This window comes from Mobula birostris, chromosome 5 (assembly GCF_030028105.1).
Source record: "Mobula birostris isolate sMobBir1 chromosome 5, sMobBir1.hap1, whole genome shotgun sequence".
Taxonomy (NCBI): Eukaryota; Metazoa; Chordata; class Chondrichthyes; order Myliobatiformes; family Myliobatidae; genus Mobula; species Mobula birostris.
In genome coordinates this window covers 184,947,055-184,974,269 of record NC_092374.1, presented here as the reverse complement: position 1 = coordinate 184,974,269, position 27,215 = coordinate 184,947,055, and the positions used below count along the sequence as shown (strand labels likewise).

The window sequence follows — 27,215 nt, the reverse complement described above, 5'->3', positions numbered from 1 at the left end:
ATGGCGGGACTGTCATATGTCGAAAGATTGGAGCGACTGGGCTTGTATACTCTGGAATTTAGAAGGCTGAGAGGGGATCTTATTGAAACATATAAGATTATTAAGGGATTGGACACACTGGAGGCAGGAAGCATGTTCCCGCTGATGGGTGAGTCCAGAACCAGAGGCCACAGTTTAAGAATAAGGGGTAGGCCATTTAGAATGGAGTTGAGGAAAAACTTTTTCACCCAGAGAGTGGTGGATATATGGAATGCTCTGCCCCAGAAGGCTGTGGAGGCCAAGTCTCTGGATGCTTTCAAGAAAGAGATGGATAGAGCTCTTAAGATAGCGGAATCAAAGGTTATGGGGACAAGGCAGGAACTGGATTCTGATTGTGGATGATCAGCCATGATCACAGTGAATGGTGGTGCTGGCTCTAAGGGCCGAATGGCCTACTCCTGCACCTATTGTCTATTGTCTACTCCTGGATAGGTACATGGAGCTTAGAGAAATAGAGGGTTATGGGTAATCCTAGGTAATTTCTAAAGTAAGGACATGTCTGGCACAGCATCGTGGACCAAAGGGCCTGCATTTTGCTGTAGGTTTTCTATGTTTTGATGTTTCTAACAGCATTGGAAACTTGTTTGTGACCATTTAAAATCCCATCACTGGACTCAATCTGATGGAAAGTTGCAATCACAACAGATTTGCCACCATCAATTCTCCACTCTGGTCAGTAGCATGCTTTCAGTTCCATCAGGTTCACCTTTGGGAGTTTATCAAGCAGCTTCTGGAAGTCCGGACACTCCCTGTATAACCTACAGTGTCTATACTGGGTCAAACCTCCAGCAGGTCTCCCAGTCCCCAGCTGTAGACTGTGGGGCTGAGGACTGTAGGTGCTGGTGTTCGATATAAAGCAGTTCACAATGTACTGACTGAGATACTCATTCCCTTCCTGCACTGAGCACCATAACGACCATTTTAATGTAATTTAAGAATATTTGTGCACATACCTTTAGACACAATCCAGCAAATGAGGGCAATGAGGATGAAGACAAGAGCCACAATGTTACAAATATTCAGTCGCCACCACCACTGCTTGTCTTCTAGAGTCCACAGGGAGAAATGAACAACAACATTAGAACTGTTTCAAACTGTTTCAAAACTGAAGTAACAGATCAACACAAACAGTTCTACATATGTTTCAGTGGACAAGTGTTCCAGATAACAGACATGGATTGGGATTGGTCAGGTTGACTGTGATAATGAATGTCCTAAACATGAGACAATCCACCAGGTTGGAAAAGGACCAGGTGTCAGAGCAATGCAGTGAGGGAGGTTCAGAGAATTCACTCCACTGTCAGTGTGTGGAGATCCCTGGACAGACTAAAGGCCTTGTGGTTAGTTCTAGAAATATATTGTAAAACCTGGGTATCCATTATCCTCAGGCTGTGAAGATGGAAATGGCAGGGAGACTGCAGTCTCTCTGTGTACACACTGAGCAAATGAGACAAAACCCCACTGTAAATAAGCGCAGTCGTATTATCCCAGTGGTCAAGTGCTGCAATTGACATGGTCTCGCCAGTGGTGATAATAACCAGTCCCAGCTTTAGCAATGGAGTTACACTATTTGTCTGTGAACCCTGTCCCCATGATGAATATTGGAACATTAAGGCACCTCATTGCTCAAAGGTGTCAGGTGGTTACAAGTGATGCTCTATTCCAAGGTGAAATCATGACAACATGGGGACAGGCATGTTTGCATGAATGACTAGGCATTTAATGGTACATGAAGGTAGAGGCTGCCCAGGAAGTTCATCACCAGATCCAAGATTCACCAATGTCTTTCTTCAATTCATCCAGGCTGTTACTCTTGGGAACACCACTTAGTGTTTATTTACAGTTCCTCTCAAGGTAGTTGTGATCTAGCCCATTGCAAGAGACAAAATTGGTCCTCTGGAGGATCAGAATTGTAATCTATGCATGGAGTCAAAAGAAATGGGGAGACCTTAAATTCATTTTTTGTAACTGTATTTACTCAGGAGACAGACACAGAGGCAAGAGAAGTAAGGTAAAATGACATCAACGTCATGCTCTATGCAGATTAAAGAGGAGGATGTGTTTGCTGTCTTGAGGCTCATTAAGATGGATAAATCTCCAGGGCCTGACAACGTGTTCCCACGGATCAAGTGCAGAAATTTGTTGGGGCCCTAACAGAGATATATAACTCATCCTTAGTGATAGGTGAGGTAGCAAATGATTGGTGGATAGCCAATGTTATTCCACTGTTCATGAGAGGCTCTAAAATAAACCAGGAAATTATAGGCTAGTGAGCCTGACATTCGTCCTGGGAACACAACATGAGAAATCAGTAATAGGAAAGTTATTGTAAGGGAGGGACCGGATATATATATATATATATATATATATATATATATGAGTATTTGGATAGACATGGACTGATTAAGGATATTCAGCGTGGCTTCGTGCATGGTAGGTCATGTCTGATCAACTTGCAGGGTTTTTTGAGGAAGTTACCAGAAATATTGATAAAGGCATGGCAATAGATGCTGTCTACATGGACTTTAGTAAGGCATTTAACTAGGTCCCACGGGAGGCTGGTCATGAAAGTTTAGTCACTCCGCATTCAAGATGAGGTAGCAAATTGGATTCAACATTGGCTTTGTGGGAGAAGCCAGAGAGTGGTAGTCGATGGTTGCCTTTCTGACTGAAGGCGTGTGACTAGTGGAGTGCCACAGGAATTGGTGCTGGGTCCTTTATTGTTCAATGATCTGGATGATAATGTGGTGAACTGGATCAGCAAGTTTTGTGAATTTGGGGTGTATTGGACAACAAGCAAGCATGGCTTGCTGTGGGATAAGGACAAGCTGGAAAAATGGGCTGAAAAATGGCAGATGGAATCTGATGCAACAAGTGCGAGATATTCCACTTCGGTTGGTGTCACAGGAAAATAGGATTGTATCAAAAGCTTCCGGCACATTGGCCTTCATAATTCAATGTACTGAGTGCAGTAGCTGAGATGCTATGTTGAAGTCGTATAAGACATTGGTGAGGTCAGGGGTATAGACAGGGTAAATGCAAACAGGCCTTTTCCACTGTGGTTGGGTGAGACTACAATCAGATTTCATGGGTTAAGGATGAAAGGTGAAAAGTTTAAGGGGAACATGAGGGTCATGAGAGTGTGGAATGAGCTGTCAGCACAAGTGGTGCATGCAAGCTCGATTTCAATGTTGGGCAGAAGTTTGGATCGGTACATGGATGGTAGGGGTATAGAGGGCTATGGTCCTGGTGCAGGTCAATGGGAGTTTAAATGGTTTGGCATAAACTAGATGGGCTGACAGGCCTGTTTCTGTGCTGTACTTTTCTATTACTCTAACAGTCTGTGAATTGGCCCTCCCTCCCCAGGGGGACTTCTCCCAAAGTTGGTATAAATGGGGGTTTCTCCAGTTGGCAGTCAGTGGTGAGTGGGGTGCTGCAGAGAGTGGTGAACCTATGGAATTCTCTGCCCAGGGAAGCAGTTGAGGCTTCTTCGCTAAACATATTTAAGATACAGTTAGACAGGTTTTTACGTAGTAAGAGAATTAAGGGTTATGGGGAAAAGGCAGGTAGATGGGGATGAGTTTACGGACAGATCAGCCATTATCTTATTGAGTGGCGGGGCAGGCTCGATGGGCTGGATGGCCTACTCCTGCTCTTATTTCTTACTTTCTTACGTTCTTATGTTGACTCCAGAATGACTCCAGACATTCTGTGTCACCACTTCATATCTCAACCTGTCAATCATGTAGGAGAATTGCATTCCGGATGCCACAGGAATCCAGAGACTCTGTGGGGATGGGGGTGGGTGTGTGGGATGAGTTCATTTTGTCAACATGAGTCACTTGGTATTTCTGCTGAAATGCAAATTAGACAATAACAGGTACCTGGAGATCCTTTCCTTAACCAGCACATGAATATAATAGCATATGCTGTAGAAAACACCAGTCCCACCATCGATGTAACGGCAACTCCTACATCCTCTCGTCCGAGGCCTGCAATTAAAAACATTGAATAACTGTATCTGTAACCAGATCAAGGTCATAAGAGGAGAGAATGCTGCCTCTTGAACAGAAGGCTGATGCCCACATGAACTGAAAAACTCAGCTAATTTCCTGTGAAGAGGACAGCAGTGAACTTCTCCAATTTGACAGCACCTTTCATCACACTCTGTTCAAGAGCAGATCTCTGCCAATGATCTCGTGCAGTCAGTGTTGGAGGGAATGTGGAACGTGGTTTACACTGAGCAAGGCTGAACAAAAAGCAGTGTGACAGAAACCGACAAGCTGATGAGTGATGCTGATTTCATATTTCCTCACGATACAGAGGGACGTCACTGACACTTTGTCAGTTCTCAGAGCAAATCTGATCAACCCCATTCCCAACCACCCCCCTATTTCCCTGCAACCCATTTCTTGTCCGTGCTTCACCTGCTACTTGCTGAGGATTCCCAGCAGATTCAGGTTTTAATTCCAGGAGCAGGTGATTTAGTCCCTCGAACGGTTCATGGCTGACAAATGACCCAGCTCCACATGGCCAGTGTTACAGAGGCTTTGTGGGGACGGGGATTGAGACCAGAACCCCTGGGATCCAGATACAGATCTGGGAAATCTACACCACACTCACTCAAATGGCAAAACTAAAACAGAGAGAATCAGCAGAGTCACAGGAAGGAATGGAGGGAGGGGAAAAGAAAATCAGCACCGGCAGAATAAATGGTTGTTGTCGAGGTGTTTGGGAGCCCTGAGGGATGAAGGTCAGTAATTAATAGCTGCAGATGTCCCAGTTCAGAGCTGCCATAGTGAAACCAATTGTTAGAGGGGCGGCCAAAAACACATGATGCAGTTACCATGCCGTTCCACTAGAGGGGAGTGTTGCACAGGGAATGACATCACGTGCCCCTGACATGGAAATGATGGGCATGAGGGTGACCAGCACCCACAGTGCCCGGTTACATTTGTACAGTGGGTGTTACTCCTTTTTCACCCCAGGAAAAGGGATTCCCAGTTGGAAAACACTGGAACAAACCAATTTTCTGCAATTAAATTTCCTGCCCCTAGTTTCCCAGTCCCAGATTCCCTCAAGCAGCAGCAGGACTCTCTATCTCCCCGTGACCTTTTATTAAGACCATAAAACCATAAGATATAGGAGCAGAATTAGGTATTTGGCTCATCGAGTCTACTCTGCCATTTCACCATGGCTGATCCAATTTCCCTCTCAGCCCCAATCCCTGCCTTCTCCCCATGTCCCTTCATGCCCTGACCAATTAAGAATCTATCAACCTCTGCCTTAAATATGCATAAAGACTTGGCCTCCACAGCTGCCTGTGGCAAAGAATTTCACAGATTCACCACTCCGTCTAAAGAAATTCCTCCTCACCTCTATTCTAAAAGGATGCCCCTCTATTCTGAGGCTGTACCCTCTGGTCTTAGACTGTCCCACCACTGCAAACATCCTCTACACATCCACTTCATCAAGGCCTCTCACCGTTCGATAGATTACAATGAGGTCACCCCTCATTCTTCTGAATCCTAGTGAATATGGGCCTGGAGCCATCTTCACATAACAAGCCATTCAATTCTGGAATCATTTTTGTGAATCTCCTTTGAATTCTCTCCAGTTTCAGCACATCTTTTGTAAGATAAGGGGCTGAAACCTGCTCACAATAATTGCCAGTGCTTTATAAAGTTTCAACATTATATTCCTGTTTTTCTATTCTAGTCATCTTGAAATGAATGCTAACATTGCATTTGCCTTCCTCACCACAGACTCAATCTGCAAATTAACCTTGAGGATTCCTGCACAAGAACTCTCAAGTCCCACTGCAGCTCAGTTTCTTGTATTTTCTCTCCATTTAGAAGATAGTCTACCCTTTCATTTTTTCCACCAAAGTGCGTGACCACACACTTCCAGACATTGTATTCCATCTGTCATTTCTTTGTCTACTCTCCTAATCTGTCCTTCTGTAGCCTCTCTACTTTCCCAGAGCAACCTGCCCAACCATCTTTTTTCATATCATCTGCAAACTTTGCAACAGAGCCATCAATTCTATCATCCAAATTATTGATGTATAGCATAAAAAGAATCGGTTCCAACACAGACCCCTGTGGAACACCACTAGTCACCGGCAGCCAGCCAGAAAAGGCTCCTTTATTCTCACACCTTGCATCTTGCCAATCAGACACTGTATCAGCATGCTAGAATCTTTCCTGTAATACCATGGCTTATTAAGCAGTCTCATGTGTCAAAGGCCTTCTGAAAATCCAAGTACACAATATCAGTCAATTATCCTTTATCTTTCTGCTTGTTAGTTCTTCAAAGAATTCCAACAGTTTGTCAGGCAAGATTTTACCTTGAGGAAACCATGCTGAATACGGCCTATTTTATCATATCCCTCCAAGTTCCCTGAGACCTTATCCTTAATAATCGACTCCAATATCTTCCCAACCACTGAGATCAGACTAACTGACCTATAGTTTCCTTTCTTCTGCCTCTTCGCCTTCTTGAATCCAGCACCAACTTGACTTTCCATCTACCTGTGCATTAACGTCCCCCATGACTCTTGTAACGTTGACTTTTGGGCATGCATTTTCTATCTCCCATTGTAATTTGTGGGTAACATTGTTACAAGGGGGTTTGTATACAAATCCCATCAAAGACATTTTACCCTTGCAGTCCTTTAACTCTATCCACAATGATTCAACACCTTCCGACCCTATGTTACCTCTTTCCAATAATTTGAATTCATTTTTTTACCAACAGAGCAACGCATCCACTCTGCCTTTCTGCCTGTCCTTTCGATACATTGTGTATCCTTGGACATTAAGCTCCCAGTTATAATCTTACAGCCATGATTCAGCCTTCAACATCATACCTGCCAATCTGTAACTGTGCTGCAAGTTCATCTACCTTATTCCATATACTGCACGCGTTAAAATACAACACCTTCAGTCCTGTATTCAACTTTTTCAATTTTGTCTGCATTTTACATTGCAATTCATCCTGTTGACTGCAATTTTGAACTATCAACAACCTCTTCTCACTATACATTGCCTCTGTTTGCAAACCAGCTGCCTCATCCTTCCTACAATAGTTCTTGCATTGAAATATTTGCAGCTCAGGACACTAGGTACACAATGCTCAACCTTTTGATTTCTACCTTATCCATGGTCTTACCAGCATCTGCCTCCACAACCTCTCCACTAATTGTTCTGACACCCTGCTTCCCATCTCCCTGCAACTCTAGTATAAACCCTAACATGAGGCACTAACAAACCTTCCCTCTCCAGTTCAGTTGCAAGCCGTTCCTTCTGTACAGGTCTCACCAAAGTGATATACCTGTTGTTGAGCGGGATGGCCACAGGGGTACTCTACACTGGCTCCTTAACCCCTTTCCCCTTCCTGACTGTCACCCAGTTTCCTGCACTTTGGGTGTAGCTACCTCTTGATATGTCCTATCTATCTCCCCCTCAGCCTCATGAATGATCTGGAATTCATCCAGTTCCAGCTCCAATTCCTTAACACTGTTTGTTAGAAGCTGCAGCTGGATGCACTTCTCTCAGTTGTAGTCATCAGGGACACAGGAAGTCTCCCTGCATTCCCACATCACACAAGAGGAACATTCCATTATCCTGCCTGGCATCCCTACTGTCCTAGCAGAGCAAATATAAAGAAGAGAAGGAAAATAAAAACTTAAGCTTTTCTTTCCTTTGTTTTCTCTGAGAGAAGCCTCAGAGAGCTAAAGCCTCAAGATCACCACTCTAATAATGTCCACTGAGAGGATGGCCGCTGCACTTACCCTGCCATCCTTTAATTTGCTGTTACTAATCTATCCTAAACACCAATTGGTGGCTGGTCACCAAACCTCAACCTGCTGCTGCCTTTTATCCTCAAGCAGTGGATCTGTTGATGTCCCCTCCTCTCCAGACCTCTGATGTCTGGACTGGCCAGTGGTCAATGCTCTTTTTCTTGTAAAAATTTAACTACTTCACCCTTTAACTGAACACAGCCTGAATTTCTGCAAATTCTGATCAGTAAATGTGCACTGGTATCCTCAAAGACCAATTTCTCTTTCCTGTGATTCGGGACACAAAATTTCTCTCTGTCTCCAAGACCTATTAAGGACTTGTCAGAATCCTGATGCCCACATGAATTTGTCTGGCTGTAGAGGGGCATTTATCCCTAGTTTTGCTCATTCCCATCTATTAATCCCTGTTGATGAATTTATGTTGCTAAGCACAAAGCTGCTACCACTTCTCCTTGCTTTATTGGGAAATGTGGTCATGCAACCTGTCATCCCTCTGTCAATCTGAGACAAGTTGTAATCCAAACACAAATCTATGCAGGACACCATTAGTCACATTCTCCCAACACGAACCATGTAATCTCCTGCAGATTATCCCCACACTCTGCCTTGTCCCATTGAGGCAACTGTCTGCTCAGGTCAACATTTTGCCTTCAGTTCCATGAGCATCAGTGAAATGCCATTAAAGTCTAAACCTCCAGCAGATCTCCCTGTGGGAAAGGACTTCAGCTGTGGGACTGAGGACTTCAGGTGCTGGTGGTCCTGGTAAAGCAGTTCACAACATCCTGACTGAGATACTCTCTCCATTCCAACCAAACTCCAGAGAACCCAGTTCATCATTTACATGAAAATACAGAATAATATTTCAGCACATACCTTTAAACGCCATCCAGGAAATTGTAGCAATGATGATGACAATGAGAAAACCAACATTATAGACAGACATCCGTCTTTCAAATCTATCAACGCCTTTGGATAAAGGAAAATTAATCAGTTTGAAAGCCATAGTAACAAACCTACACAAATTATTTCACATAAGCATCAATTTACAACATGCTCATGGTAATGAAGATGGACCCTGAGTCAGTCGGGCTTCAGAAACACAGGGAAACCCAACCAGTTCAGAAATGGAGCAGAAATTAGAACACTGGACTGAAGCAAGTCCAGGGATCTCTCTCACACTGACAGCAAGCAGAGAATCCAGGAAACAACAGATAAACACAAACAAACACGTATTTGATAACTTCCGTATTCCCTTATCAAGTGTCTGCACAGTTGCCTGTGTATATTAACCCAAGAATGGGGTCCAGCATGGATTTTGTTCGGGCGAGAAGGTGACCACCCTCAAACAGTATGATAAGACGACGTATTGATGACATGTTACATGATGCTGAAGAGGTTTTGAGTGACAAAGTGAAAAGCAACAGCTTCCCTACCCAGTGTAATGAGTCAACAGATTTGACCAGTAAATGTCATGTGTAAGATTTGTAAATGATGGTAAAATTCAAGAATACTTTTTCTGTTGCAAAGAGCTGCTCGAAACAAGCAAAGGTCAAGATATATTTAATGTTTTGTCTTCGTATCTGAAAACGAAAGGTCTGTCTTGGAGGAACCGTGTTGGCATCTGTACTGATGGTTCCCTCGATGGCTTCATGAGAGGTTTCATTTCTCTTGTAACGAAGAAAATCCTGATGGTGTCACAGCACACTGCTTTCTTCACAGAGAGGTGCTAATGTTAAAAACTCTTGGAGATGAAATGAAAAAGTCCTAGATGATGTGAGAAAAATGGTTAACTTTATTAAACAAAGACTAATTCACTTGAGAATGTTTAAAAAACTACGTGAAAAACTGGACAAGGAGCACACCAGTTTCCTGCTACATACAGAAAGCTGGTGGCTTAGCAGAGGAAGAGTTCTCAACAGGATGTCTGAGCTGGAAGGTGAATTGCAGGATTACCTGCAAGAAAATAGTAGACCAGATTTTGCAGAGTGCTTTGAAGATGAAGAGTGGCAGCAGAAACTAGCCTGCTTAGCAGACATCTTTCATCATACGAACTGCAAGGTGCTAGAGAAAATATTTTGACTTCAAGTGACAAAATTCTTGGATTTAAAAGGAAACTGAATCTTTGGTAAAATCATGCTGCAAAAGGAAATATTGAAACGTTTCCACTGCTGCTTTTGCTTGACAGTGAGTAAAGATATCCAGAAAGTCTTGAGTCTCATTGAAAACCCCCTGGAATAACTGCAGAACAAAACTGAACAGTATTTTTCCTCCCTTTCAACACAAGTGCATGACTGGGTGAGGGACTCTTTCTCTGAATCTTCTGCTCAGCCTGAGAACTTGACTTTGAGAGAAGAGGAGGAACTTTGTGAGATGCAGTCTGATCGTGCACTCAAGGTGGGATTCACTGACCTGCCCTTGGACAAGTTCTGGATTTCTATGAAAGAAGAGTATCCTGCCATTCATAGGAAAGCAATTAACATCTTGCTGCAGGTTTCAACTTCTTACATGTGTCAGCAAGCTTTTTCATGTTTAAAAGGTATCATGAGCAAGAACAGAGATCATCTCATTTCAGTTGAAGGTGAAATCTGTGTGTGCTTATCTCAAGTTCGACCCAGAATTGAGTATTTATGCAGCAAAAAACAAGCACAGGTTTCACATGCTCGGCCTATATTTGAGCCTGATCATGTCACTTAGTAAGAAAATGTTTTTTCAAAGTCTGGTATAAAATTATGTCTTAGGCTATATTTTTATTCATACTGCTTTGGCTTATGGTTTTTAGTAACTTTACTATTTATTCAACATTGTCAAAAATTTTTCATGTTGTGAATAGCATTAATTACATTCTATTTACAGCCTTCATCTAAATTCAATGTACTGAGCCTACCTTCAGAAAAATGTAATCCTATTTTGGCTTAAGTCAGTTATTTAACAGAAATCTATCATGTTTGCTTTTGAGTGTTTAAAATTTATGAAAAGGCAAGAAAGAGATCCATTTCAAGAAATGTAAGCTAAGCTTAACTGCCTGTTCTTTCAAGAAAGTTTGGCTAAAAATTCATACTCTAGTCAAAAGAGCATTGACAATTATTTTTGGATTATTATATCCACAGCTTACTGAACACACTAACATAGCATGAGCTGTAGGTATCATTATTTGAAGGGTTCCTCCAAGGCAAAGTTTGAGAAAAAGGGGTCTAGCCTGTACATGTTTAGAAGTTAAGCACACGTGTGCCAAAGTGAATATACCTCTTAGTTAAGATGAGATGTATTTATTCATATTTTTGATGTTGTGTACAAGGTACAGGTTGGTGGGATGCGAATGTTGTTTGTATTGCTTTTAGGAATTGCCACTACCATATTGGTACTGTATGCAGTATTTTGTTTTATTTATTTTCATACTGCATACGGAACTAGTTGATACACAAGTGTGTGGACCGAAACTAAGCTGAGATTGCAACAGCATGGACTGTGCTTTTTTAAAATTCATTTTGTGGATTTTATTTTGATACCTTCTTTCTGCATTAAAACATCTATAAAAAGATGTGCTGGCATTGGAGAGGGTCCAGAGGAGGTTCACAAGGATAATTCCAGGAATAAAAGGGTCATCATATGAGGAACGTTTGATGGTTCTGGATCAGTAACCGCTGGAATTCAGAAGGATTGGGGGGGGGGGGGATCTCATTCAAACCATTCAAATGTTGAAAAGCCTAGACTGAGTAGATGTGGAAAGGATGTTTCTCATGGTGGGAGAGTCTAGGACAAGAGGGCACAGCCTCAGGATAGAGGGGCGCCCGTTCAAAACAGAAATGTGGAGAAATTTCTTTCGGCAAAATGTGGTGAATTTGTGTGTAACGTGCTGTAGGGTTTCACTGCTGTGTAACATGCTGTAAGGTTTCACTGATAATGTAACAGTTTCTCTGTAGCAGCAATGTTTGGGTTATGACTAGAGATAACAGGGTTTGGAATGCTGTTGTTCTTTCTTGTGAGTCTGGAAGAGAGATTTTCACAGTCTTTTGCCGGGAAGAGATGAGAAGAGAAGACGCGGATGGAGACAGTTGGTAAGCCATCCGACAGGATGGACTTGGAGCGAGGGTCTGAAAGGTGGCGACGATTGGAGGAGGTCGATGGTGGATGAACGGCTTATCAGTGAGCTCCAACATTGCGCAATAGACTGTTTCATGAGATTGGGCCCTTTTTCTTTTTTTTGTTTCTTTACTAACCACATAGTCAACGTAAGAATTATAAAGCTTAATCGTTTAACCACATATTATGTACTGTTTGTTATTTTGGGGTACTGATATGTAACAGGGGACACATCTCGCAGCATCCACCCAAACGAGTTTTCTTAAGTTTGACCGGGCGGGAGCTATCACCCCCTATTTTAGATTAGATTAGATTCAATTTTATTGTCATTGTGCCGAGTACAGATATAAAGCCAATAAAATGCATTTAGCATCTGACCAGAAATGCAAAGAATAGTGTAATTTACAAAATAATAGTGAATAAAAAGTGCTACAGCACACAAATATAAAAGTACTGAGACAGTACAATATGGATGCAATACTGCTTAGCGCTGTGATGTGAGGTTCAGCAGTGTCACAGCCTCAGGGAAGAAGCTCTTCCTGTGCCTGCTGGTGCGGGAGCGGAGGCTCATGTAGCGCCTACCGGATGGGAGGAGAGTAAAAAGTCCATGGTTAGGGCGAGATGCATCCCTGATAATGCTTTTCACCCTGCCCAGGCAGCGTTTATGGTAGATGTTCTCAATGGTTGGTAATTGGGTGCCGATAATCCGCTGGGCAGTTTTCACCACACGCTGGAGTGCTTTGCGGTCCGATATGGGACAATTGCCATACCACACTGAGATGCAGTTGGTGAATATGCTCTCAATGGTACAGCGGTAAAAGTCCGTCAATATCCTGGGACAAAGGTGAGCTTTCTTCATGCTCTGCAGGAAATAAAGGTGCTGCTGCGCCTTTTTGATCAGGATGGAGGAGTTCAGGGACCAGGTGAAATGTGGACACCAAGGAATTTGAAGCTTGATACATGCTCCCCTACAGTTCCGTTGATGTAGATGGGGATCTGAGGGTGACTCCTGGCATGCCTGAAGCCTACAATGATCTTCTTGGTCTTCTGGGTGTTAAGGACCAGGTTGCTGTCGGCACACCACACAGCCAGGTGCTGGACCTCGTCCCTGTAGGTGTTTCATTGTCCCCTCTGGTCAGACCAACCATCGTGGTGTCATCTGCGAACTTGGTCATGGAGTTAGAACCACGTACAGGAACGCAGTAATAGGTGAAAAGGGAGTACAGAAGAGGGCTCAGCATACAGCCTTGAGGCACGCCGGTGTTCAGAGTGAGAGTGGAGAAGGAGAGGTTGTCTAACTTAACTGATTGGAATCTGTTAGTCAGAAAGTCCAAGGTTCAATTGCAGAGGGGTGAACTGATACCAAGCTGGCCAAGTTTGGTGATCAGCTTGGAGGGGATCACAGTATTGAATGCCGAACTAAAGTCAATGAACAACATTCTGACATAAGAGTTGGGGCTGTTCCGGTGGGTCAGGGCAGAGTGAAGTGCTGTGGAGATGGCGTCCTCTGTTTTCCTGTTGGTGCGATAGGCAAATTGATAGAGGTCCAGGGTGGAGGGCAGACAGTATTTCAGATGTGATAGAACCAGTCTCTCAAAGCACTTTGCAATGATGGGGGTGAGTGCAACTGGACGGAAGTCATTCAGGCCAGTGGCAGTGGAATGCTTTGGCACTGGCACAATGGTGGAGAACTTGAAGCTTGTGGGGACAAAGTTGACTGGAAAGAGACACTGGCGGGAAAGACGGCAGAGCAGCAGTGGCTGGAGTTTATGCGAGAAATGAGGAATGTGCAAGACAGGTATATCCCAAAAAAGAAGAAATTTTCGAGTGGAAAAAGGATGCAACCGTGGTTGACAAGAGAAGTCAAAGCCAAAGTTAAAGCTAAGGAGAGGGCATACAAGGAAGCAAAAATTAGTGGGAAGACAGAGGATTGGGAAGTCTTTAAAACCTTACAAACGGAAACCAAGAAGGTCATTAAGAGAGAAAAGATTAACTATGAAAGGAAACTAGCAAATAATATCGAAGAGGATACTAAAAGTTTTTTCAAGTATATAAAGAGTAAAAGACAGGTGAGAGTAGATATAGGACCGATAGAAAATGATACTGGAGAAATTGTAATGGGAGATGAGGAGATGACAGAGGAACTGAACAAGTATTTTGCATCAGTCTTCACAGAGGAAGACAGCAGGATACCGGACACTCAAGGGTGGCAGGGAAGAGAAGTGTGCGCAGTCACAATTACGACAGAGAAAGTACTCAGGAAGCTGAATAGGCTAAAGGTCGATAAATCTCCTGGACCAGATGGAATGCATCCTCGTGTTCTGAAGGAAGTAGCTGTGGAGATTGCGGAGGCATTAGCGATCATCTTTCAGAAGTCGATAGATTCTGGCATGGTTCCGGAGGACTGGAAGATTGCAAGTGTCACTCCACTATTTAAGAAGGGGGCAAGGAAGCAAAAAGGAAATTATAGACCTGTTAGCTTGACGTCGGTGGTTGGGAAGTTGTTGGAGTTGATTGTCAAGGATGAGGTTACAGAGTACCTGGAGGCATATGACAAGATAGGCAGAACTCAGCATGGATTCTTTAAAGGAAAATCCTGCCTGACAAACCTATTACAATTTTTTGAGGAAATTACCAGTAGGCTAGACAAGGGAGATGCAGTGGATGTTGTATATTTGGATTTTCAGAAGTCCTTTGACAAGGTGCCACACATGAGGCTGCTTAACAAGATAAGAGCCCATGGAATTACAGGAAAGTTACATACGTGGATAGAGCGTTGGCTGATTGGCAGGAAACAGAGAGTGGAAATAAAGGGATCCTATTCTGGTTGGCTGCCGGTTACCAGTGGTGTTCCACAGGGAACAACAGGAATACTGCAGATGCTGGAAATTCAAGCAACACACATCAAAGTTGCTGGTGAACGCAGTAGGCCAGGCAGCATCTGTAGGAAGAGGTGCAGTCGACGTTTCAGGCCGAGACCCTTCATCCTGACTTTGATGTGAGTTGCTTGTGTTCCACAGGGATCAGTGTTGGGGCCGCTTCATTTACATTGTACATCAACGATTTGGATTATGGAATAGAGGGCTTTGTGGCTAAGTTTGCTGACGATACGAAGATAGGTGGAGGGGCCAGTAGTGCTGAGGAAACGGAGAGTCTGCAGAGAGACTTGGATAGATTGGAAGAATGGGAAGAGAAGTGGCAAATGAAGTACAATGTTGGAAAGTGTATGGTTATGCACTTTGGCAGAAAAAATAAACAGGCAGACTATTATTTAAATGGGGAAAGAATTCAAAGTTCTGAGATGCAACGGGACTTGGGAGTCCTCGTACAGGATTCCCTTAATGTTAACCTCCAGGTTGAGTCGGTAGTGAAGAAGGCGAATACAATGTTGGCATTCATTTCTAGAGGAATAGAGTATAGGAGCAGGGATGTGATGTTGAGGCTCTATAGGCACTGGTGAGACCTCACTTGGAGTACTGTGGGCAGTTTTGGTCTCCTTATTTAAGAAAGGATGTGCTGACGTTGGAGAGGGTACAGAGAAGATTCACTAGAATGATTCCGGGAATGAGAGGGTTAACATATAAGGAACGTTTGTCCGCTCTTGGACTGTATTCCTTGGAGTTTAGAAGAATGAGGGGAGACCTCACAGAAACATTTCGAATGTTAAAAGGCATGCTCAGAGTGGATGTAGCAAAGTTGTTTCCCATGACGGGGGAGTCTAGTACGAGAGGGCATGACTTCAGGATTGAAGGGCGCCCTTTCAGAACAGAAATGCCAAAAAATTTTTTTAGTCAGAGGGTGGTGAATCTATGGAATTTGTTGCCACGGGCAGCAGTGGAGGCCAAGTCATTGGGTGTCTTTAAGGCAGAGATTGATAGGTATCTGAGTAGCCAGGGGCATCAAAGGTTATGGTGAGAAGGCGGGGCAGTGGGACTAAATAGGATAAAATGGATCAGCTCATGATAAAATGGCGGAGCAGACTCGATGGGCCGAATGGCCTACTTCTGCTCCTTTGTCTTATGGTCTTATGGACAACTGCCTGGGCCGGGGACAGATTAAAAATGTCCGTGAAGACTCCGGCCAACTGCCCTGCACAGACTCTGAGCACACAGCCAGGTATTCCATCTGGACCAGCCGCTAGCCGAAGCAAGAGTTACATGTGGAATTTGTTGCCACAAGCAGCTGTGGAGGCTAGGTCATTGGGTGTATTTAAGGCAGAGATTGATAGGTTCTTGATTGGACATGGCATCAAAGGTTACGGGGACAAGGCTGGGAACTGGGGTTGAGGAGAAGAGAAAAGGATCAGCCATGATTGAATGGCGGAACAGACTTGATGGGCCAGATGGCCTAATTCTGTTCTTATGTCTTATGGTCTTATGGTATAAAACAGTGATGTCAGTATGCATGTATGGAGTAGAAAGAAGAGTGACAATGTTCTAGAAAGATGAACATCGAGTGCTGGGAAATGCTTTTCCCAGACTTTTGCGAGCAAGCTTTTGGCACAGGATGGTGTGGTAGTGCAAAGTTCTTTATCGGCTGAGTAGCATGAACAAGGAGAATTCATTTCAGGGTCCAGCCTGTCTACATGTTTGGAAGTTAAGCGTGTGTGTGCCAAAATAAGTTAAGCTAACTCTTAGTTAAGCTGAGATGTATTTATTCATATTTTTGATGTTGTGTATAAGGTACAGGGTTGGTGCAATTCTAATGTTGTTTTTATTTTTTTTAGAATTGCCACTACCATGTTGGTTTTGTATATTTTGTTTAATTTATTTTCATACTGCATACGTAACTCGTTGACACACAAGTGTGTGGACCGAAGTTAAGCTGATATTGTAACAGCAGGAACTATGTTTTTTTAAAATTCATTTTGTTGCTTTTATTTTCATACTCTTTCTGCATTAAAACATCTGAAACATCACCAGTCACAGCACCTTTGACAACATCATGTGTGTAACACAATTGAGTTGAGACATTTTACCCTCAAGTACCATCTCAGACACCAGGTCAGAGGTGAGTCTGGAGTCGTCCCACAGTGGTGTCACTGTGAAACACCACTCCAGAACTGGGCAAAAATACAGGGGAATTTCATCCCTCGTGTCTCAGGGACACAGAGTGGTGGTGGTGATTTTTCTTTTAAAATTAACTGCAATTTCCTTAAATTTCAACAGAAGTGTAGACAATAATACTTACTTCTAGGCCAAAATATTTTCCACCAAAGAATCACAAATGGAATAAAAGCTGTTAGAAGCAAGACCAGCTTTGTGATTGATGAAGCAAATGTGACAGTGTCCTTGCTGTAAAAACCTGCAATTACAAATAAATTCAAATAAGCAAATATGCAAGAATACACCAGAAAAATGAGCAGGAGAGCTGCCAATTGTTGCCACAACCAATTTGTTCCCCTTATCTCCTGCAGGGAAGGGATGTGCTAATCACTGCCCAGTCTTGTCAACCTGTGACTTCTGGTCTGCACCAACTGACTCTATTTGCCGTTCTGGGTTAACAAGCCACTGAAATGTTACTCCAGCCAAGAATAGACTGATTTACTCACTCTTCCTCAGTCAGATTTCCCTGTTACCTGCTGCCAATGTTCTGCACTGGATACTCCTTCTGGTGTTGAGATGGCCAAATTTTGATGAGTTCACTATCAGGAGCCCCTGCCCCTCCACCGTCCCTTCCTCTCATGGACCACTCTCCTGTCCGATTGGATGTATTTGTCAGCCATTTGCCTTTTCCACTTATTACCTCCAAGCTTCTTACTTCAACCCCTCCCCCACCCACCTACCTTCCCCCCACATGGCTTCACCCATCACATTCTAACCTGTACTGTTTCCCCTCCCGCCACCTTCTTATGCTGGCTTTTTTTCCCTTTCTTTTTGGTCCTGATGAAGGGTCAGCCGAAAAATTGACTATTCATTTCCATAGATGCTGCCAGACCTCCTGAGTTCCTCCAGCATTTTGTATGTGTTTCTCTGGATTTCCAGTATCTGCAGAATCTCTTGTGTTAAGGACACAATCCATTGTTCTTTTGCAAGAAGATAAAAACACAAGAAAATAAGAGGGGAGTCGGTCACTCAGCTCCTTAAACCTGCCCCACCGTTCAGTACAATTGGAGCTGATCTGCCCCAGGCCCCATCTCCTCTTCTGTCCCAGTTCCACACAATCATGAATACCCCAATCTTTCAAATATTTATCCATCTTTTCTTTAAATACCTCTCAGCTGCTTGTGGTGGGAAAAGCCTCTCATCCCAGGAATGATCCTTATGGATACTTTTGGACTGCCAGCAGTGTCAGTGCAATTGTTCTGAAACAAGGGGACCAGAACTGTGCACAGTACCAAGTGGACTCTCCAACACTCTGCACAACTGTAACAATACTTCCCCATCTCTAAACTCCAAATCCCTTGCAATTAAGGCTAATATGTCACTCCTGTTCCTAATTACCTGCTGCACCAGATCTTTTGTGAATCCTTTGTCCTGATCCCTCTGCAATTCACTCATTTACAATTCCTCTCCATTGACATAACAGTCCGATTCCTCTTAATCAAGGGCTCCACCTCACACTTTCCAGCATTAAACCCCATGTGCTGAGTTGTCACCCACTCACTGAATCTATCGATATCCTATTGTACAGTCCGAATTTCCTCATTGGAACTTGCTTTTCCTCCAGTTTTGATTAATTTCAATTCCCGTTCATGACATTATATTAATCAATAATTAGAAACTCTGCTCTCCCATGGGTATTGGATCACTACTGCTTTTAGGCATTTACTATTTAGAATCTATGAGCTGTTGTTTTTTTATTGAACACAATGATGGAAGCACACAGCATTTTGGGTAGCATCTGTGGAATGTGAAACTGAGTTAATATTGCAGGTCCTAGACACTCTCAGAATAGGGAGAATAACTTTTTGATAGTCGTTTGGACAGCGTCCTATCGGAGAGACGGGAAGCCTGAGAAGACATAGCTCACTCCCATTCAAGCATTGTGCAGAAAAACCAGTGACTCGCAGTAGTTTGGTGCTTTGGGCAGCACCCATTAGGCGTTCAGGATTGATTGGCAAGAACAAATTAGAGTAAGACAGTGGCTAGTGGAGCAGCCATCATTGGAGCGGCCAGAGTTAGAGTGGAGATTTTGAGGCTTTAGCTCTTCAAGGCTTTAGTGAGGAGAGGCTTCAGTCAAAGAAGGCAAAAACTAAACTGCATCTTTTGCCCCCCACATTTTATTGTTTTTTCTTCTTTATGGTTGCTCAGTTAGTAACAGTTGAGATGACAGGCAGGATGATGGAACACTCCTCTTGCGGGATGTGGGAAGGCAGGGAAACCCCTAGTGTCCCTGACAACTACCCCTTTGAAGCTACAGCTTCTCACACTCTGTGTTAAGGAGTTGGAGTTGGAACTGGAAGATTTCCGGATCATTCGGGAGGCTGAGGGGTCGATAGATAGGACAGGTTGAGAAGTAGTTACACATAAGGTGGAGAACATGGGAAATTGGGTGACAGTCAGGAAGGGGAAAGGGGTTAAGCAGCCAGTGCAGAGTACCACTGTAGCAATCCCTCTCAACAACAGGTACACCACTTGGATACTGTTGGGGGGGGATGACCTAGCAGAGGAAAGTCACAGCAGTCAGGTCTCTGACACTGAGTCTGGCTCTGTAACTCAGGAGGGAAGGGGGAAGCAGGGGTGAGTGGTGGTGATAGGGGATTCATTCATTAGGGAACAGAAAGGGGGTTCTGTGGACAAGAACGAGATTCTCGGATGGTATGTTGCCTCCTGGGTGCCTGGGTGCGAGACATCTTAGATTAAGTCCTCAGCATTCTTAAGTGAGAGTGTGAACAACCAGAAGTTGTGGTCCATGGAGGTACCCATGACACGGGTAGGAAAAGTGATGAGATTCTGCAAAGTGACTTCAGGAGTTCAGTGCAAAGTTCAAGGGCAGAACTTCCAGAGTTGTGATCTCAGGATTGCTACTCAGGCCACGTGCGAGTGAGGGCAGAAATAGGAAGATTATACAGTTTAACACATGGCTAAGGAGTTGGTGTAGGAGGGAGGGCATCAGATTCTTGGAACATTGGGCTCCCTTCCAGGGAAAATGGAACCTGTACAGAAGTCACAGTTTGCACCTGAACTGGAGGGAGACTAATACCCGAGTGGACATGAGGAAATCTGCAGATGCTGGAAATGCAAGCAACACACAAAAAAAATGCTGGTGGAACGCAGCAGGCCAGGCAGCATCTATAGGAAGAGGTACAGTCCACGTTTTGGGCTGGGACCCTTCGTCAGGATTAACTGAAAGAAGGGAAAGTAAGAGATTTGAAAGAAGGGGGGAAGGAGTCGGCTGGGGTGATATACTGCATCCGGTGCTCCCAGTGCGGCCTTCTATATATTGGCGAGACCTGATGCAGGATGGGAGACCATTTCGCTGAACAGCTATGCTCTGTACACCAGAGAAAGCAAGATCTCCCAGTGCCCACACATTTTAATTCTACGTACCATTTCTATTCTGATATGTCTATCCACGGCCTCCTCTACTGTCAAGATGAAGCCACACTCAGGTTGGAGGAACAACACCTTATATTCCGTCTGGGTAGGCTCCAATCTGATGGCATGAACACTGACTTCTCAAACTTCCGTTAATGCCCCTCCTCCGCTTCACGCTTCATCCCTTATTTATTTATTTAATATATTCCCCCCCCACCCTTTTTTCTTTCTCTCTTTATTCTCCCTCTGTCCCTCTCACTATAACTCCTTGCCTGCTCTCCACCCTCTGGACTCCCCTCCTCTCTTCTCTTTCTCCCCAGGCTGCCCGCCCCTTCATCCTCTCCCTTCTCCAATCTGGTATCCCTTTTGCCAAACAACTTTCCAGCTCTTAGATCCATCCCTCCCCTCCTGTCTTCTCCTATTATTTCGGATCTCCCCCTCCCCCTCCTACCTTATAATCTCTTACTATCTCTTCTTTCAGTTAGTCCTGGCGAAGGGTCCTGGCCTGAAACTTCCACTGCACCTCTTCCTTTTAATATCCTAGTGGAAAGTACTGTGAAGTGTTGCACGGGGTTGGGGAGCAATTGTTAAACTGGAGTTGAATCTGGATGGGAACCAGAGTGTCAGAACAGATAGTGGAGAGGTTGTCGGGACAGACGGGAATCAAAAGGTTCAGCATGGAGTGACTGATGTCCTGAGCTGTGTATATTTCAATGCAAGAGGTATTGTAGGAAAGGCAGATGAGCTCAAAGCATGGATCAACACCTGGGAATATGGAATTGTAGCCATTAGGGAGACTTGGTTGCAGGAGGGGCAGGACTGGCAGCTCAATATTCTGGGATTCCGTTGTTTTAGACGCAACAGAGCAAAAGGGATTAGAGGAGGAGGGGAGATGTTACTAGTTAAAGAAAATATCATGGCAGTGCTCAGCCAGGCCAGATTGGAGAACTCATCTAGTAAGGCGTTATGCTGAAACTGATAATAAAGGTATGAACACGTTAATGGGACATATTACAGATCATCCAAGTCCGTGGGATTTAGAGGAATAAATTTGTAGAGAGATCTTGAGGCCTTGTTTATGTATAAAAAGAGGTGCATTGCAGGTACAGGTAGGTAAGAACAAATGAGGTGCTTATGGAGTATAAGAAATGAGAGAACAGTTCAGAAAGAAATCAGGAGGGCTAAAAGAAGGATTTAGGTTGCCTTGGTGAAGGAGAATCCTAAGGGACTCTACCTATATATTAAGAGCAAAAGGAATTCAAGTGACAAAATTGGTCCTCTGGAAAATCAGAATGGTAATACATGTGTGGAACCAAAGGTGATACAGCAGATCTTAAATGCATATTGTACATCTGTATTTACTCAGCAGACGGACACAGAGGCTATAGAAGCAAGGCAAAATGGCATCAACTTCATGGACTCTGTACAGGTTACAGAGGACAAGGTGATTGCAGTCTTCAGGCACATTAAGGTGGATAAATCCCCAGGGATTGACAAGTTGTTCCCTTGGTCCCTGTGGGAGGCAAGTCCAGAAATTGCCAGAGCCCGAGCAGAGATATTTAAATCATCCTTAGCAACAGGTGAGGAGCCGGACGATTGGGGAATGGCCAATGTTCTTCCGCTGTATAAGGAAGACTCTAAAAATAAACTCAGAAATTATAGTCCAGTGAGCCTGACATCAGTAGTGGGTAAGTTATTGGAAGGTGTTCTAAGGAACTGGGTATTTGAGTATTTGGATAGACATGGACTGATTCAGAGTAGTCAGCATGGCTTTGTGTGGGGTACATCATGTCTAGCTAATCTTGTAGAGTTTTTTGAGGAAGTTACCAGGAAAGCTAATGAAGACAAGTCAGTGGATATTGTCTACATGGAATTTAGCAAGGCGATTGACAAGATCGCACTTGGCAGGATAGCCAAGAAGGTTCAGTGGCTCACCATTGAGGATAAGGTAGTAAATTGGATTTGAGATTGGCTTTGAGGGAGAAGGCAGAGAATGGTAGTAGATGGTTTCCTGTCTGATGAGAGGCCTGTGACCAGTGGAGTGCCACTGGCATTGGTGCTGTGTCTGTTGTTGTTTGTCATTAATAGCAACCATCTGGATGATAACGCAGTTAACTGGATCAGCAAATTTATGGATGACAGCAATACTGGGGACTGTAGTGAACAGCGAGGAAGACTACCATGGCTTGCAGTGGGATTTGGAGCAGCTGGAAAAATGGGCAGGAAAATAGCCGATGAAATTTAATGCAGACAAGTGTGAGGCATTCCACTTTAGTAGGATCAACACAGTGAATGTTTGGACACTGAAGAGTTTGGTAGAAGACAGGAATCCAGGAATACAAGTCTATAATTCATTGTAAGTGGCATCGCAGATTGATAGGGTCACAAAGAAAGCTTTTGGCTCAGTGGCCTTCATAATTCAAAGTATTGAGTGCAGGAAGTGGGATGTTATGTTGAAGTTGTATAAGACATTAGTGAGGAATAATTTGGAGTATTGTGTGCAGTTTTGGTCACCTACCTACAGAGAAGTTGTAATTAAGGTTGAGAGAGCACATAGAAATTTTATAAGGATTTTGCTGGGTCTGGAGGACCTGAGTTATGTGGAACAATTGAAAAGGTTTGGATTTATTCCTTAGAACCTAGAAGACTGAGAGGGGATTTGGTAAAGGCAAAGTTATGAGGACTATATTGCAGGTAAATGCAAACAGTCTTTTTCTACTGAGGATGGATGGATGGAACTTCAACTAGAGGTCATGGGTTGATGGTGAAATGTGTAAGGGGAACACGAGGGGAAACTTCTTCACTCAAAGGGTCGTGAGAGTGTGGAATGAGCTGCCAGCATAAGTGATGCATGCAACCGTGATTTCATCCTTAAAAAGAAGTTTGGAGAAGTACATGGATGGTAGGGATACTGAGGTCTATGGATTAGTGCAGGTCAATGGAAGTAGGCAGTTTAAATGGCTCAGCATGGACTAGATGGGCCAAAGGGCCTGTTTCTGTGCTGTATTTCTCTTATGATTTTATAGCAGAGAAGGTGGGGAAGGGATCTATGGTTCAAAGGGAATATCTCTGAGAGGCCGAGTTATTGTTGCAATTAGAAGCATATAAAACTTCTTTGTCATTGTCACACATCACAAATGACAGGGCTGTAGGACATGCCCTGTCAATAGAGAGAGAAAAAACATGAGGCAATGTCAGATGTATAACTGGCAGGAGTGGCTAGTTCTGACCAAGATAAACAGAGAAAGCAAGTTACCTAATGTTACTGAATTCAATACCGAGTCCAGAAAGGAATAACATGCCCTGAGATTATGTTCAGAAATACAATCTTACTTTCCATAACCTGTCTATAATTGTCTGAAATTTTGTGTGGCCTGCTATTCTGAACAGAGATTTAAACTGAAATGGACATTCAGATATTTTAAACCTCCGGCAGGTTTCCCAGTCCTCAGCTGTGGAGCCAAGGACTGTATGTGTTTGTGGTCCAGATGAAGCAGCTCACAATGTTCTGACAGAGACACTTCATTCTATCCCTCTGCTCAGCACCAAGTACATCATTTCATATAAATACAGAATAATGTTCGAGCACTTACCTGGAATCAAAGTGCTGACAGAAATGCCAAGTAAGAACACCAGATTAAAGGTATCAGATTGGAACAACACCAATTCTAAAAAAAAAGAAATTAAAACCAATTGAAATCCCCAGATTCAGAATTCAGAATCAGGTTTATTGTCACTGACGTATGTTGTGAAATTTGTTGTTTTGTGGCAACTGTACAGAGCAGTAAATAAAATATACTATAAATTACAATGAGATATATAGTTGTGAAAAAGAGAGCAAAAATGGTGAGGTCATCTTCATGGTTTCACAGACCGTTCAGAAATCTGATGACAGACGAGATGGAGCTGTTCCTAAATCATTGAATGTGTGTCTTCAGGCTCCTGTGTCTCCTCCCTGATGGTAGTAATCCCCCTGAGTTACAATCTACACAACTTATTCAAAACTTGCTTCAGTGAAGTGCTGCAGTGAACAGAGATGAACCCGGGCTTGGTCAGGTTCATTGTGATATTCAGTGTCCTAACATGAGGCAATCAACCAGCTCAGAACTGGACCAGACATTCAAGCATTGGACTGAAGGAAGTTCAGAGAGCTCTCACACACCGGCAACAAGTGGAGAGACCAGGGAGGGACCAAAAGCATCTTCTGGTTCCTCCTGGAAACACTACATTTGATAATTTACTGACCCACAGGCATCACGTGTGGAAATGACAGGCACTCTGTAGTTTGTCCGTGTATACATCCAGTGGATAGGATATCAGACCATTGTAAATCAGTTCTGCTGAATTATCCCAGTGTCCTGGAGGACTGCAATTAACAACATTTTGCCAGTGTCTGAGTTACATGTCTGACAGTACAGCCTGTTCTGATGCAGAGAGTCAGAACATCACTGTTTCCAGCTGTTCAATGGCATCGAACAGTGTTCTGCTTCAAATTGAAAACTGAACTCCACGAGGTGCAGGCTGAACAGTCCACATGCTGGAACATTTTACGTAGACGTGGGCAGAGGATGCCGGGGAGATTCACTGTTGATTGGTGATTTAGATCCTCGGGATTCCTCTCCTTCATCCAGTGTCTCCTTTAATTCATTTCCCACTGTTCATTCACTTTTGTAACTCAGATCAGTTTTTATGTCTTGTCCTGTACTGCTGCCACAAGTTGATAAATTTCACTCGATATGTCAGTGATAATAAACCTAATTGTGATTCATTCAGGTGTTGCTGGTGGGTCCAGTATTTATTGTTCATGTTCAGTTGCTCTTGAGAAAGTGGTGCTGAGTTGACCTCTTGTTATTGTCTCCCACACCATCACCGACTTTATCCGCTCAGGGGATCTCCCATCCACTGCTACCAACCTTATAGTTCCCACACCTCGCACTTCCCATTTCTACCTCCTACCCAAGATCCACAAACCTGCCTGTCCTGGCCGACCTATTGTCTCAGCTTGCTCCTGCCCCACCGAACTCGTTTTTGCATACCTCGACACGGTTTTATCCCCCCTTGTTCAATCCCTTCCTACCTATGTTCGTGACACTTCTCATGCTCTTAAACTTTTCAATGATTTTAAGTTTCCTGGCCCCCACCGCTTTATTTTCACCATGGATGTCCAGTCCCTATATACTTCCATCCCCCATCAGGAAGGTCTCAAAGCTCTCCGCTTCTTTTTGGATTCCAGACCCAATCAGTTCCCCTCTACCACCACTCTGCTCCATCTAGCGGAATTAGTCCTTACTCTTAATAATTTCTCTTTTGGCTCCTCCCACTTCCTCCAAACTAAAGGTGTAGCTATGGGCACCCGTATGGGTCCTAGCTATGCCTGCCTTTTTGTTGGCTTTGTGGAACAATCTATGTTCCGTGCCTATTCTGGTATCTGTCCCCCACTTTTCCTTCGCTACATCGACGACTGCATTGGCGCTGCTTCCTGCACGCATGCTGAGCTCGTTGACTTATTAACTTTGCCTCCAACTTTCATCCTGCCCTCAAGTTTACCTGGTCCATTTCCGACACGGCCCTCCCCTTTCTAGATCTTTCTGTCTCTGTCTCTGGAATAGGGTTCCCCTGGTCCTCACTTACCACCCCACCAGCCTTCGGGTCCAACATATTATTCTCCGTAACTTCCGCCACCTCCAACAGGATCTGACCACTAAGCACATCTTCCCCGCCCCCCCTGCTTTCCGCTCCCTACGCAACTCCCTTGTCCATTCGTTCCCCCCATCCCTCCCCACTGATCTCCCTCCTGGCACTTATCCTTGTAAGCAGAACAAGTGCTACACATGCCCTTACACTTCCTCCCTTACCACCATTCAGGACCCCAAACAGTCCTTCCAGGTGAGGCGACAATTCACCTGTGAGTCGGCTGGGGTGATATACTGCATCCAGTGCTCCCGATGTGGCCTTCTATATATTGGCAAGACCCGACGCAGACTGGGAGACCACTTTGCTGAACACCTACGCTCTGTCTGCCAGAGAAAGCAGGATCTCCCAGTGGCCACATATTTTAATTCCACATCCCATTCCCATTCTGACATGTCTATCCACGGCCTCCTCTACTGTAAAGATGAAGCCACACTCAGGTTGGAGGAACAACACCTTATATTCTGTCTGGGTAGCCTCCAACCTGATGGCATGAACATCGACTCCTAAAACTTCCGCTAATGCCCTACCTCCCCCTCGTACCCCATCCGTTATTTATTTTTATACACACATTCTTTCTCTCACTCTCCTTTTTCTCCCTCTGTCCCTCTGACTATACCTCTTGCCCATCCTCTGTTCCCCCCCCCCCCGTTGTCTTTCTCCCCGGACCTCCTGTCCCATGATCCTCTCATATCCCCTTTGCCGATCACCTGTCCAGCTCTTGGCTCCATCCCTCCCCCTCCTGTCTTCTCCTATCATTTTGGATCTCCCCCTCTCCCTCCCACTTTCAAATCTCTTACTAACTCTTCCTTCAGTTAGTCCTGACGAAGGGTCTCGGCCTGAAACATCAACTGTACCTCTTCCTAGAGATGCTGCCTGGCCTGCTGCGTTCACCAGCAACTTTGATGTGTGTTGCTTGAATTTCCAGCATCTGCAGAATTCCTGCTGTTTGACCTCTTGTTATGCTCCCTCCCCATATTTCCACCTCTTCAAATCTCTCACCCAAGTCGTTCTCCATCGACACATCTTCCAGCTCCATTCATTCAAGTTTGAGAGATCTAATCCTGCCTGAAAAATTGGCTGAAACAACAATCAACAGATCTGGCTGTTTCCTACTGAAC

At 44.1% G+C, this 27,215-nt stretch overlaps 1 long non-coding RNA gene across 1 annotated transcript; it reads right to left on the bottom strand.

Moving 5' to 3' along the window:
- Positions 1 to 998: 998 nt before the first annotated feature.
- On the bottom strand, positions 999 to 8,785 carry LOC140197396 (uncharacterized). Its single transcript, XR_011885946.1, has 3 exons — positions 8,717 to 8,785; positions 3,924 to 4,031; positions 999 to 1,085 (listed from the first exon to the last, which is right to left on the bottom strand). It is a non-coding gene; the product is annotated as an uncharacterized lncRNA (long non-coding RNA).
- Positions 8,786 to 27,215: the final 18,430 nt, after the last annotated feature.